Raw genomic sequence first — 10,923 nt, 5'->3', positions numbered from 1 at the left:
GTACCTTTAAGGGAGAGTGAAGGCTGTTTTGGCAGTGAGAGCAACTGCTGTGTGACTGACTCGCAGTCTCAGAGTGTACTGGAAAATTGAAAATATGCAACATTTGGTTGTAAATTAGATACCTCAGTATTTTGACCACAATTTGAATTCAGCCAATCTGTTTAAATTATGCCCCAGTATACTAAAACCCAAAGAGAGAGAGAGAGAGAGAGAGAGAGAGAGAGAGAGAGAGAGAGAGAGAGAGAGAGAGAGAGAGAGAGAGAGAGAGAGACTGCCATCCAAAATACTCTCAATCAACGGTACTTTTTTTACCCTTGCAGCAGAAGTCCAAAGATGACCCAAGGAGATCTACAATGAGGTCTCCTCTCTTCCTCCTTCTCTCCAGAGAGAAAAGTCTGAGCTTCGTCAATCTCTCTTCATAACACAAGCCCTTCAGTCCAGGCAGCATCCCAGCAAACCTTCTTTGCACCCTCCCCAAAGCCTCTGTATCTTTCCTACAGTAGGGCAACCAGAACTGGACACAATATTCCAAGTGTGGTCTCACCAGGGACTTGTAGAGTTGTAGCAAAACCTCACGGCTCTTAAACTTGATCCCCCTGTTAATGAAAGCCAAAACACCATATGCTTTCTTAATAACCCTATCCACTTGGGTGGAAAATCTGCGGGAACTATGTACTTGAACACCAAGATCCCTCTGTTCCTCCACATTGCCAACAATCCTGTCTTTAATCCTATATTCAGCATTCGAGTTCGACCTTTCGAATTGCATCATTTCGCATTTATCCAGGTTGAATTCCATCTGCCATTTCACAGCCCAGCTCTGCACCCTGCCTATGTTGCGCTGCAGCCTGCAATAACTCTCAATACTATCAACCTTTGTGTCATCTCCAAATTTACAAACCCACCCCTCATCCAAGTCATTTATAAAAACTATAAAGAGCAGAGACCCAAGAACAGAGCCCTGTGGGACACCACTTAAGACTGATCTCCAGGCAGAACTTTCCATCTCGCCTTCTGTCAGCTAACCAATTCTGAATCCAAATAGCCAAATCTCCCTGTAACCCATACCTCCTGACTTTATGGATGAGACCACCTTATCAAATGCCTTGCTGAAATCCTCATACACCACATCCTCTTCATCGATCTGTCCTGTCACCTCCTCAAAGAACTCAATAAGATTTATGAGGCATGACCTTCCCCTCACAAAGCCATGCTGACTGCCTTTAATCACGCTATGCTTTATCAAATAGTCATAAATCCTATCCCTCAGAATTTTTTCCAAAACCTTGCTGACCACAAACATAAGACTGACTGGTCTGTAATTGCCAGGGATTTCCCTATTACCCTTCTTGAAAAGGGGAACAACATTGGCCTCCTAGCAATCCTTCTGTATGACTCCTGTGGAGAGTGAGGATGCAAAAATCTTCACCAGCTGCTTAGCAACCTCCTTTCTTGCTTCCCAGAGTAACCTGGGATAAATCTGGTCTGGTCCTGGGGACTTATCAATCTTAATGTTTGCCAAAATTTCCAGCACATCAACCTCATCAATCTTGATCGGTTCCAGCCTGTATCCCAGCTCCTCAAAGTTCTCATTCACAACAAGGTTCCTTTCCTTCGTGAAAACCAAAGCAAAAAACTCATTTAGGGCTTCTCCTATCTGCTCAGATTCCAAGCACAAGTTCCCTACGCTATCCCTGATTGGCCCTACCTTCTCCCTGATCATTCTCTATTCCTCACGTAGGAGTAAAATGCCTTTGGATTCTCCCTAATCCTTCTTGCCAAGCCTTTTTCGTGCCCCCTCCTGGCTCTCCTCAGTCCATTTACTGAGCTCCTTTCTAACTCGCCTGTCATAATCTAAAGCTGTGCTATATCCTTGCTTCCTCCACCTAACGGAAGCTGCCCTCTACCTTTTGCCGAGACGTTCCTCTGTTCTCGTCATCCAAGGTTCCTTAATCTTACCCCTTCTTACCTGTCTCACAGGAACAACTTCGTGCATCGCTTCCAACAACTTCTCCTTAAATAGTCTCCACATGTCTGCTGTGCCCTATCTGTGAAACAATTGCTCTCAGTTTGTACTTCCCAACTCCTGTCTGATCGCATCATAATTTCATTTTCCCCAATTAAAATGTTCATTCAAATGTTCATTTTTGTTTAATGTTTCATATTCACTTTTAGGGCTAAAGAATAAAATTGATAATTTTCTTTAAATAGTGGAATTTAGGAGTCCTCTGTCACTCATACTTTAACATATTACGAGGCAAGGTGAGTTTTCTGTGTGTTTGGTTTAAATTGCAGAAGGGCTCAAGGATCTTATTCTGTTGTGTAGAACTCTGTAACTCTCTGCTGTCCAGGTCCTGTCTGCTGCGAATGGTGCAAAGCTTTTTCTAGGCTGATCATCTGGTTGTAACACTTCTGCTTTCAAGTTCAAAGACCGATAGCATTCAGTTCCTGATTAATTGTGTTGTATCAGATTTTGACTGTTTTTGGTTTGGTTTGAGTTTCCTTTCTCTAGCTCTCTCCTGATGCCCTATAAAAGAAGTTTATAAAAGTGATCACTGTCAATACAGGAGAGAAGTTCAGACCATTCCAGTATTGGTGAATTATTTGTCCCTGTCCTGTTCCCCCACCCCCAGAGCTGTGAATGCGTATCACCCCCTAACCCAGAGCTGTGAATGCTTGTCCCCCCACCCCCAGAGCTGTGAATATTTGTCTCCCCCCGAGATTTGTGAATGCCTGTCCCCCCCTCCCCCAGATGTGAATGCCTGTCCCCGCTCCTCCCCCAGAGCTGCGAATGCCTGTCACCCCCCAACCCAGAGCTGTGAATGCCTGTCCCCCCCCAGAGCTGTGAATGCCTGTCCCCTCCCTCACAGATCTGTGAACACCTGTCCCTCCTCACCCCCAGAGCTGTAAATGCCTGTCCCCCCCCCAGATTTGTGAATGCCTGCCCCCCCAGATCTGTGAATGCCTGTCCCCTCGCCCCCCAGAGCTGTGAACGCCTGTCCCCACCTCCCCCAGAGCTGTGAATGCCTGTCCACCACCCCCTCCCCCAGAGCTGTGAATGCCTGTCTCCCACCGCCTTCCCCAGATCTGTGAATGCCTGTCTCCCACCCCCTCCCCCAGATCTGTGAATGCCTGTCCCCCCATCCCCCAGATCTGTGAATGCCTGTCCCCCCCCCCACATCCCCCAGATCTGTGAATGCCTGTCCCCCCCACCCCCAGATCTGTGAATGCCTGTCCCCCCACCCCCAGATCTGTGAATGCCTGTCCCGCACCCCCTCCCCCAGATCTGTGAATGCCTGTCTCCCACCCCCTCCCCCAGATCTGTGAATGCCTGTCCCCCCTCCCCCAAAGCTGTGAATCCCTGTCCCCCACCCCCTCCCCCAGATCTGTGAATGCCTGTCCCCCCTCCCCCAGATCTGTGATTGCCTGTCCCCCCCATCCCCCAGATCTGTGAATGCCTGTCCCCCCTCCCCCAGATCTGTGAATGCCTGTCCCCCCCCTCCCCCAGATCTGTGAATGCCTGTCCCCCCTCCCCCAGATCTGTGAATGCCTGTCCCCCCCATCCCCCAGATCTGTGAATGCCTGTCCCCCATCCCCCAGATCTGTGAATGCCTGTCCCCCCCCCACATCCCCCAGATCTGTGAATGCCTGTCCCCCCCACCCCCAGGCTCTCCCTCCTCCCTCCTCCCTGGGTCAGTCCCACACGCCCCTCCCCATGTCCATTGTCTCCATTGTCTCCGTCACTGGGACCGCAGGCCCCGCCCACCCCCTTTGCGTCACCAGTATAACGGCGCATGCGCCTCGCCCCAAACAAAATGGTGGCCACGGCCCAGGTCCCGGAAATTAAACTCAGGGCTGAAACCGCGGGACCCGCTCATTCCTATTCGGTTCGCGGGACCTTTACTGGATATTACGAAGACGGATCGCACCACCTCTCCCACCACTGGCTCTATTATTCCTCCGGGACCACCCTCTCCCCGCCAAACCTGGATACTGAAAAAGGGGCCTTCAGTCAATGTGCGCATGCGCCAATGTGCTCAATCCAGCGCCTGCGCACTGGTGTCGTTTGGGGGGCGGGGTAGATATCGCGCGCCCTCTTCAGGAATGTCCTAGAACATCATCCTGCAGCCAGGTCTCAGGGATGACCATTCAGTCAGATTGTGGACTTCGCACTCACTTTCCTTCTCTTTAATTAGCTTCATAGATGATGTGAAGGGGACATTCTGTGGCCAGGAAACAGAACCAGGTATCATATTAGAATTGGAAAGATTGATTTTTATTTTATGATTGGAATATTGTTCAATTCTGAACTTGGAAGGAAAAAACATCAAGTGAGGAGAAACTGTGCACCTGTCCTGTGTGTGGATGAAATCATCTGAACTGTCAAAATATAATCACAGTCAAGATGGAGAGAAAGTATGGAAATATGAGGACAGTGAAGGAGGATTCAAATCCCCACCTCAACTGGAAATTCAGCAATGCACTCACACTGAGGAAAGGCCATTCATCTACTCCAAGTGTGGGAAGGGATTCACTCAGTCTTCTCAACTGCAGGCAGACCATAGAGTACACCCAGATAAAAGAACTTTTTAAATCACAAGACTTTGGAAAATGCCATAGAAATTCTGGGCAACTGATGTGCCATTGACGTATTCGAACAGAGGAGAGACCATTCAGGAGTTCTCACTGCGGCATTAAGTTCAGACAATTATTTCAACTCAATACACACCAGCGAGATCACACTGGGTAGAGGCTGAGAACCTGCTCTGTCTGCGGCAAGGCATTCATTCATTCATCCAGCTGCAGATATATCGGCAAACTCAGACTGTTCCCCTGAGCCGAATGAGAAGGCATTCTGTACCATATCCTATGTGCAAAAACACCGGTGAGTTCACACAAGCGTGAGACCATTTCATTGCGCCGTGTTTAGGGAGGGATTTACTCACTCTTCTGCCCTACTGGGAGGCCAGTGAGTTCACACTGAGACTAGGCCTTTTAAATGTCCAGACTGTGGGAAGTGCTTTAAAGGTTCCAGGAAACTGATGTTCCATCAACATGTTCACAATGATGAGAAACCTTTCTGGGGCTCTCACTGCAGGACCAGGTTCAGTCAATCATCTGACATCAAACATCAGTGAGTTCACACCAGGGAGAGGCCATTCACCTGCTCTGTGTGTAAGAAGGGTTTGCTCGCTCATTCAACCTGCTGAGACACCAATGTGTTCATAAGGAACTGCAGCAATGAGATTGTGCTGTTAACCACATCCAGGCCCAAGCCATGTTCACTGAGTCTGTTTATGCTCAGGTTAATTAACCTGTTTGAGACAGGTTTAATATTTTGGATAAAAGTCAAATAAATGAGTTTTGCATTAGATATAGTGAGGCATTTTAGCATCTCTGACACAAGTTAGTTCATTTTTGAAGGGATCACCCCCACTGTGGTATTTCACCATTGGCCCTATTGAAGGTTGAAGGTTCATGGATTAAGAACTCCAGAAATGGACTGGAGGACAGTCAAGTTTCAGTATCTTAAGGAATAGCTGGTGAGAAACAAGAGAAAACCTGACTGAAGTCTGGGCTTTCCTTGTCAGTGTAAGTCTGGGGTGAATGATGCCTAACTCCCCGATCTGTCTGACATTCAACCAGTTTGGTACAAGATGGGCTCAGTTTCTACGAGAATAGGGACAAATATTCCTCAGAACTGAAGGCAATAAATATAGCCATTAGAGAAATGGAAAGGACTTTAAAAAGAAGATAGTGAATTATTGTTATAGAACTGAACCAAACCAAAACATTGCTAAAAGAAAAACAAAATTGAACATTTCTGCCCTACACTGGTCAGGATTTGAAGACAAGTAAGCAAACTGAAACAGGGAGAACCAATTAATGAGTGATAAGGATTGACATGGAGATGGAGCAAAAGCTATCAGGATTTGGGTAATCCAAGATGGAGGATGGGAAAAGTTTTGGCTGTAAGAACTGCTCGCTTTTGGAGTATTTTACGTGTTGGAAGTGAGTTCCTCGAATTCCACAAGCAGTTTTTATGCTGTTGCATTGTTTTGGAAGTTTGGGAGAAAAGATCAAAACAATGGCTCTTTAAAAAGGAGGAAGTGAACAAAGGTAGTGACCACATGATCAGGGAGAGAAACAGAAAGGGAGAGAGAGAGAGACAGACAGAGAGAGAGAGAGAGACAGAGACAGAGAGAAAGAAACTTACACTGCTATTTGACACAGCAGTGAATCTGCACAGTTACTGCCTTTGCTGTTGAGTTCAAGTGTTTCCGGATATTGGAGTGTGTTGAAGAAAAATTGACAAACAGCGAAATTCACAGCTGACATTCGAGGAACCTATGTTGGAGAGCACACAGCCCAGGAGCAGATAAGTGCATGGTTTTTAAGTGTAATATTGCTGTCATTTTTAATAGTGAGTTTTTTTTTGAGATCTGTCCTTTGATTAAAACTTAAAAATATGAAACATACATACTAAGTTAGACTGGATTACTGTGTTTTTTTAGTGCATAAGACTATGCTATTTTCTGTAGGTTGTTAAGGTACAAAGATGGCCTTGAGTAGAGTGATGTGCTCTTCCTGTCAGCTGTTGGAGATTAGGGAGAGTTTCCTTAATACTGATGATTATGTCAGCAGTGTGTTTGGTTCTGAATCCTATCAGATCGCATCGATCAGTTGGAGCAGCGGTTTGAGGCAAGGAGGAATTTACAGGAACTAGGGGCATCTGACGGATGGTAGTTTTAAGAAAGGGAGAAAAACCAGGAAAAGTAGGAGAGGGAGGCAGGTAGTGCAGGAGTCTCCTGTGGCTAACCCCATCTCAAACAAGTCTGTTGTTTTGGAAAATGTAGGGGGTGATTGCCTTTCAGGAGAACGCAGCATGAACAGCTAAGTTTCTGGGACCGAGACAGGCTGTAATGTAACCAGGGGTATGTCAGGTACCAAGCGATCGATTGTGAGAGCGGACTCTATCGTCAGAGGCACAGACAGATGTTTCTGCGGCCGACAGTGAGAAATCAGAATGGTGTGTTGTCTCCTTGTTTCCAGGATCAAGGCAGAATATTCTCAAAGGGCAGTGGGACCAGGAGCAGGTCACTGTGCACACTGGAACGAATGACACAGGAAGGAAAATGGATGAGATGCTGAAGAGAGGAGAGAGAAAGTTAGGCAGGAGTTTTAAAAGGAGGTCCTTAAGGGTAGTAATATCTGGATTACTCACGATGCTGTGAGCTAGTGAGGCTAGGAATAGGAGGATCAAGCAGATGAACGTCTAGGAAAAAGTGAAGACCGCAGATGTTGGAGATCAGAGTCGAGAATGTGGTGCTGGAAAAGCACAACAGGTCAGACAGCATTTGAGCAGCAGGAGAATCAACATTTTAGGAAAAGGCCCTTCATCAGGAATGAGGCTGTGAGCCAAGGGGATGGAGAGATAACTAGGAGGAGGGTGGGCCTGGGGAAAGGTAGATGAGAGTGCATTAGATGGATGGAGTTGGGGGTAAAGGTGAAAGGTCGGGGGGATGGTGGAGTGGATAGGTGGGAAGGAAGATTGACAGATAGGACAGGTCATGATGGTAGTGCTGATTTGGAAGGTTGGGGCTGGGATTGGGGGGATGGTGAGGGGGAGGAGAAAAGAGGAAACTGGTGAAATCCACATTGATAGTGTGTGGTTGCAATGTCCCAAGGTAGAATGTGAGGCATTCTTTCTCCACGAGACGAGTGGATAGGGTTTAGTGATAGAGGAGGACCCGGAACTGCATGTCCTCAGCGGAGTGGGAGTTGGGGGGGGGGGAGTTGAGAGGTTTTCAGCCACAGTGGTGGGATTGGTTGGTGCGGGTGTCCTGGAGATGTTCTCTGAAGCACTCAGCAAGTAGGCGACCTGTATCCGCAATGTAAAGGAGACTGCATCGGGAGCATCGGATACAGTAAATGACGTGTGTGGAAGTGGAGCGAAAGCTCTGTTGGACGTGGAAGGCTGCTTTGGGGCATTTGGGAAGTGAGAGGGAGTTGGGGGCACAGGTTTTGCAATTCCTGTGGTGACAGAGGAAGGTGCCAGGAGGGGAGGGTGGGTTGGTGGGGTGTGGGGTGTGGACTTGACAAGGGAGTGGCGGAGGGAATGGTCTTTACAAAACGCAAATAAGTGTGTGGAGGGAAATATCTCTGTGGTGCTGGGGTCCATTTGTAGGTGGCGGAGGATGATGAAATGTATCCGGAGGTTGGTGGGGTGGAATGTGAAGATCAGGGGGATTCTGTCCTTGTTTAGCTGTGGGAGCCGGTGGGTTTGGAGAAGATGTCTGTGTTGAGTCGGACACTGTTGATGGAGGTGGAGCGGTCTCGGAAGGAGAGGGAAGGTGGTGTCCGAGATTAATGTGTAGCCAAGGAGCTTGTGTGTGGGAGAAAGATTCACATTTTCGATCATTGGAAGCTCTTCTAGGGCTGAAGTGACCCATATAAGAGGGATGAATTACACCTGAATTCGAAAGGGACTAATATACTGGCAGGGAGATTGCTGCAACTGCTTGTGAGGAATTAAATTAATAAGGTGGGCAAGGGGATGGGACCCAGGGCGATAGTGAGGAAAGAGATCAATCTGACACTGGTACAGTTGGGAAAAGGAGCAAGTCAAACAGTCAGGGCAGGCAGGAACAAAGCAGAGAACAACGTCGGACTGATAAATCAAGCTGCATTTTCATCAATGCAAGAGACCTAGCAGGGAAGGCAGATGAACTCAGGGCATTTTGGGAACATGGCTCTGGGATATCAGAGCAATTGCAGAAACGTCGCTCAAGGATGGGCAGGACTGGCAGCTTCATGTTCCAAGATACAAATGCTACAGGAAGGGTAGAAAGGGAGGCAGGAGAGGAGGAGGAGTGTCATTTTTGATCAGGGATAACATTATGACTGTAATTAGGGAGGATATTCCTGGGAATACATCCGGGAATTCATTTGGGTGGAAGTGAGAAATAAGAAAGGGACTATTACCTTTTTGGGATTGTACTATAGAGCTCCACATAATCAGCGGGGAATTGAGTAACAAATTTGTAAGGAGATCTCTGTTATCTATAAGAATAATAGTGTGTTATGGTAGGGAATTTTAACATTCTAAATGTAGACTGGAACTGGCATAGTGCTAAGGGTTTAGATTAGATTAGATAAGGTTAGATTAGATTAGATTAGATTACTTACACTGTGGAATACAGGACATTCGGCCCAACGAGTCCATACCGATCCTCCGAAGACCAACCCACCCAGACCCATTCCCTTATATTTACCCCTTCACCTAACACTACAGGCAACTTCGCGTTGCCAATTCACCTAACCTGCACATCTTTGGACTGTGGGAGGAAACTGGAGCACCCAAGGAGCGGAATTTGTTAAGTGTGTACAAGAAGATTTTCTGATTCAGTATGTGGATGTACCTACTAGAGAAGGTGCAAAGCTTGACCTTCCCTTGGGAAATAAGGCAGGGCAGGTGTCAGTGGGGGAGCACTTTGGTGCCAGTGACCATAATTCGATTGGTTTTAAAATAGTACTGGAAAAGGATAGACAGGATCTAAGTGTTAAAGTTCTCAATTGGGTAAAGGACAATTTTGGCAGTATGAGGGAAGAACTTTGAAAATGTGAGTATGTGCAGATTTTTGCAGGTAAAGGGATGGTTGGAAAATGAGTAGCCTTCAAAAATGTGATAATGAGACAGTATGTTCCTATTGGGATGAAAGGCAAGGGTGGGAGGTGTGGGGAATGCTGGATGACTCGAGAACTTGAAGGTTTGCTCAAGAAAGAGAAGGAAGCATACATCAGGTATAGACAGTAGAGATTCTTCAAGTATAAGGGCAGTAGGAGTATACTTAAGAGGGAAATCAGGAGGGCAAAAAGGGGGCATGAGATACATTTGGCAAACGGGGTTAAGGAGAATCCAAAATGATTCTACATAAAAAGCATTAAGGACAAAAGGGTAATTAGGGAGAGGATAGGGCACTTCAAAGATCAGCAAAGCAGCCTATGTATCAAACTGCAAGAGATGGGAGGGGGATATTAAAGGAGTATTTGTGTCAGTGTTTTCTGTGGAGAAGGGCATGGAAGAAATAGAATGTGGGGAAATAAACAGTACATCTTTAAAAATGTTCACATACAGAGGAGAAGGTGCTGGATGTCTTAAAACACATAAATGTGGGTAAATCCCCAGGACCTGATCAGGTGTACGCTTGAACTCTGTGGGAAGCTAGAAGTGATTGGTGGACCAATTGCTGAGATATTTTTACCATCGATAGTCACGATGAGGTGCTGGAAGGCAGCAGGTTGGCTAACATGGTGCCACTATTGAGGAAAGGTGGTATGGAAAGCCAGGGAGATATAGCCCAGTGAGCCTGATATCATTGGGGGCGGGGTGCGTTGCAGTTGAAGGGAATCCTGAGGGACCGGATGTATTTGGAAAGGCAAAGACTGATTAGGGATAGTCAACATGCCTTTGTGCATGGGAAATCATGTCTCTCAAACTTGATTGAGTTTTTTGAATAAGGAGCAAAGTGATTTGATGAGGGCAGAGCAGTAGGCGTGATTTATATGCATCTCAGTAAGGCGTTCGACAAGGTTATGCATGGGAGACTGGCTAGCAAGGTTAATTCTCATGGAATACAGGGAGAACTCGCCACTTGGATACAGAACTGGCTTGAAGGTAGAGGACAGAGGATGGTGGTAGACGTTTGATTTTCAGACTGGAGGCCTGTGACCTGTGATGTGCCACAAGGATCAATGCTGGATCCACTGCTTTTCATCACTTACATTTAAGATTTGGATGTGAACATAGAAGGTATATATCGTAAGTTTGCAGATGACACCAACATTGTACGTGTAATGGACAGCGGAGAAGCTTACCTCAAAGTATAACGGGATCTTGATCAGATGGGCCAATAGAGCAAA

General features: G+C 46.8%; 1 long non-coding RNA gene across 1 annotated transcript in view; it reads left to right on the top strand.

Annotated features, from left to right (window-relative positions):
• Positions 1-4,764: 4,764 nt before the first annotated feature.
• The window catches only part of LOC140456788 (uncharacterized), a 30,058-nt gene continuing 23,899 nt past the window's right edge, over positions 4,765-10,923 (top strand). Inside the window, exon 1 of the long non-coding RNA XR_011953125.1 lies at positions 4,765-4,885. This is a non-coding gene — a long non-coding RNA (uncharacterized lncRNA). The remainder of the gene's footprint in view (positions 4,886-10,923) is intronic.

This window comes from Chiloscyllium punctatum, chromosome 31, assembly GCF_047496795.1.
Source record: "Chiloscyllium punctatum isolate Juve2018m chromosome 31, sChiPun1.3, whole genome shotgun sequence".
Lineage (NCBI taxonomy): Eukaryota > Metazoa > Chordata > Chondrichthyes > Orectolobiformes > Hemiscylliidae > Chiloscyllium > Chiloscyllium punctatum.
The sequence above is the reverse complement of the archived record's forward strand: the minus strand, read 5'-3'. Positions and strand labels throughout refer to the sequence as shown.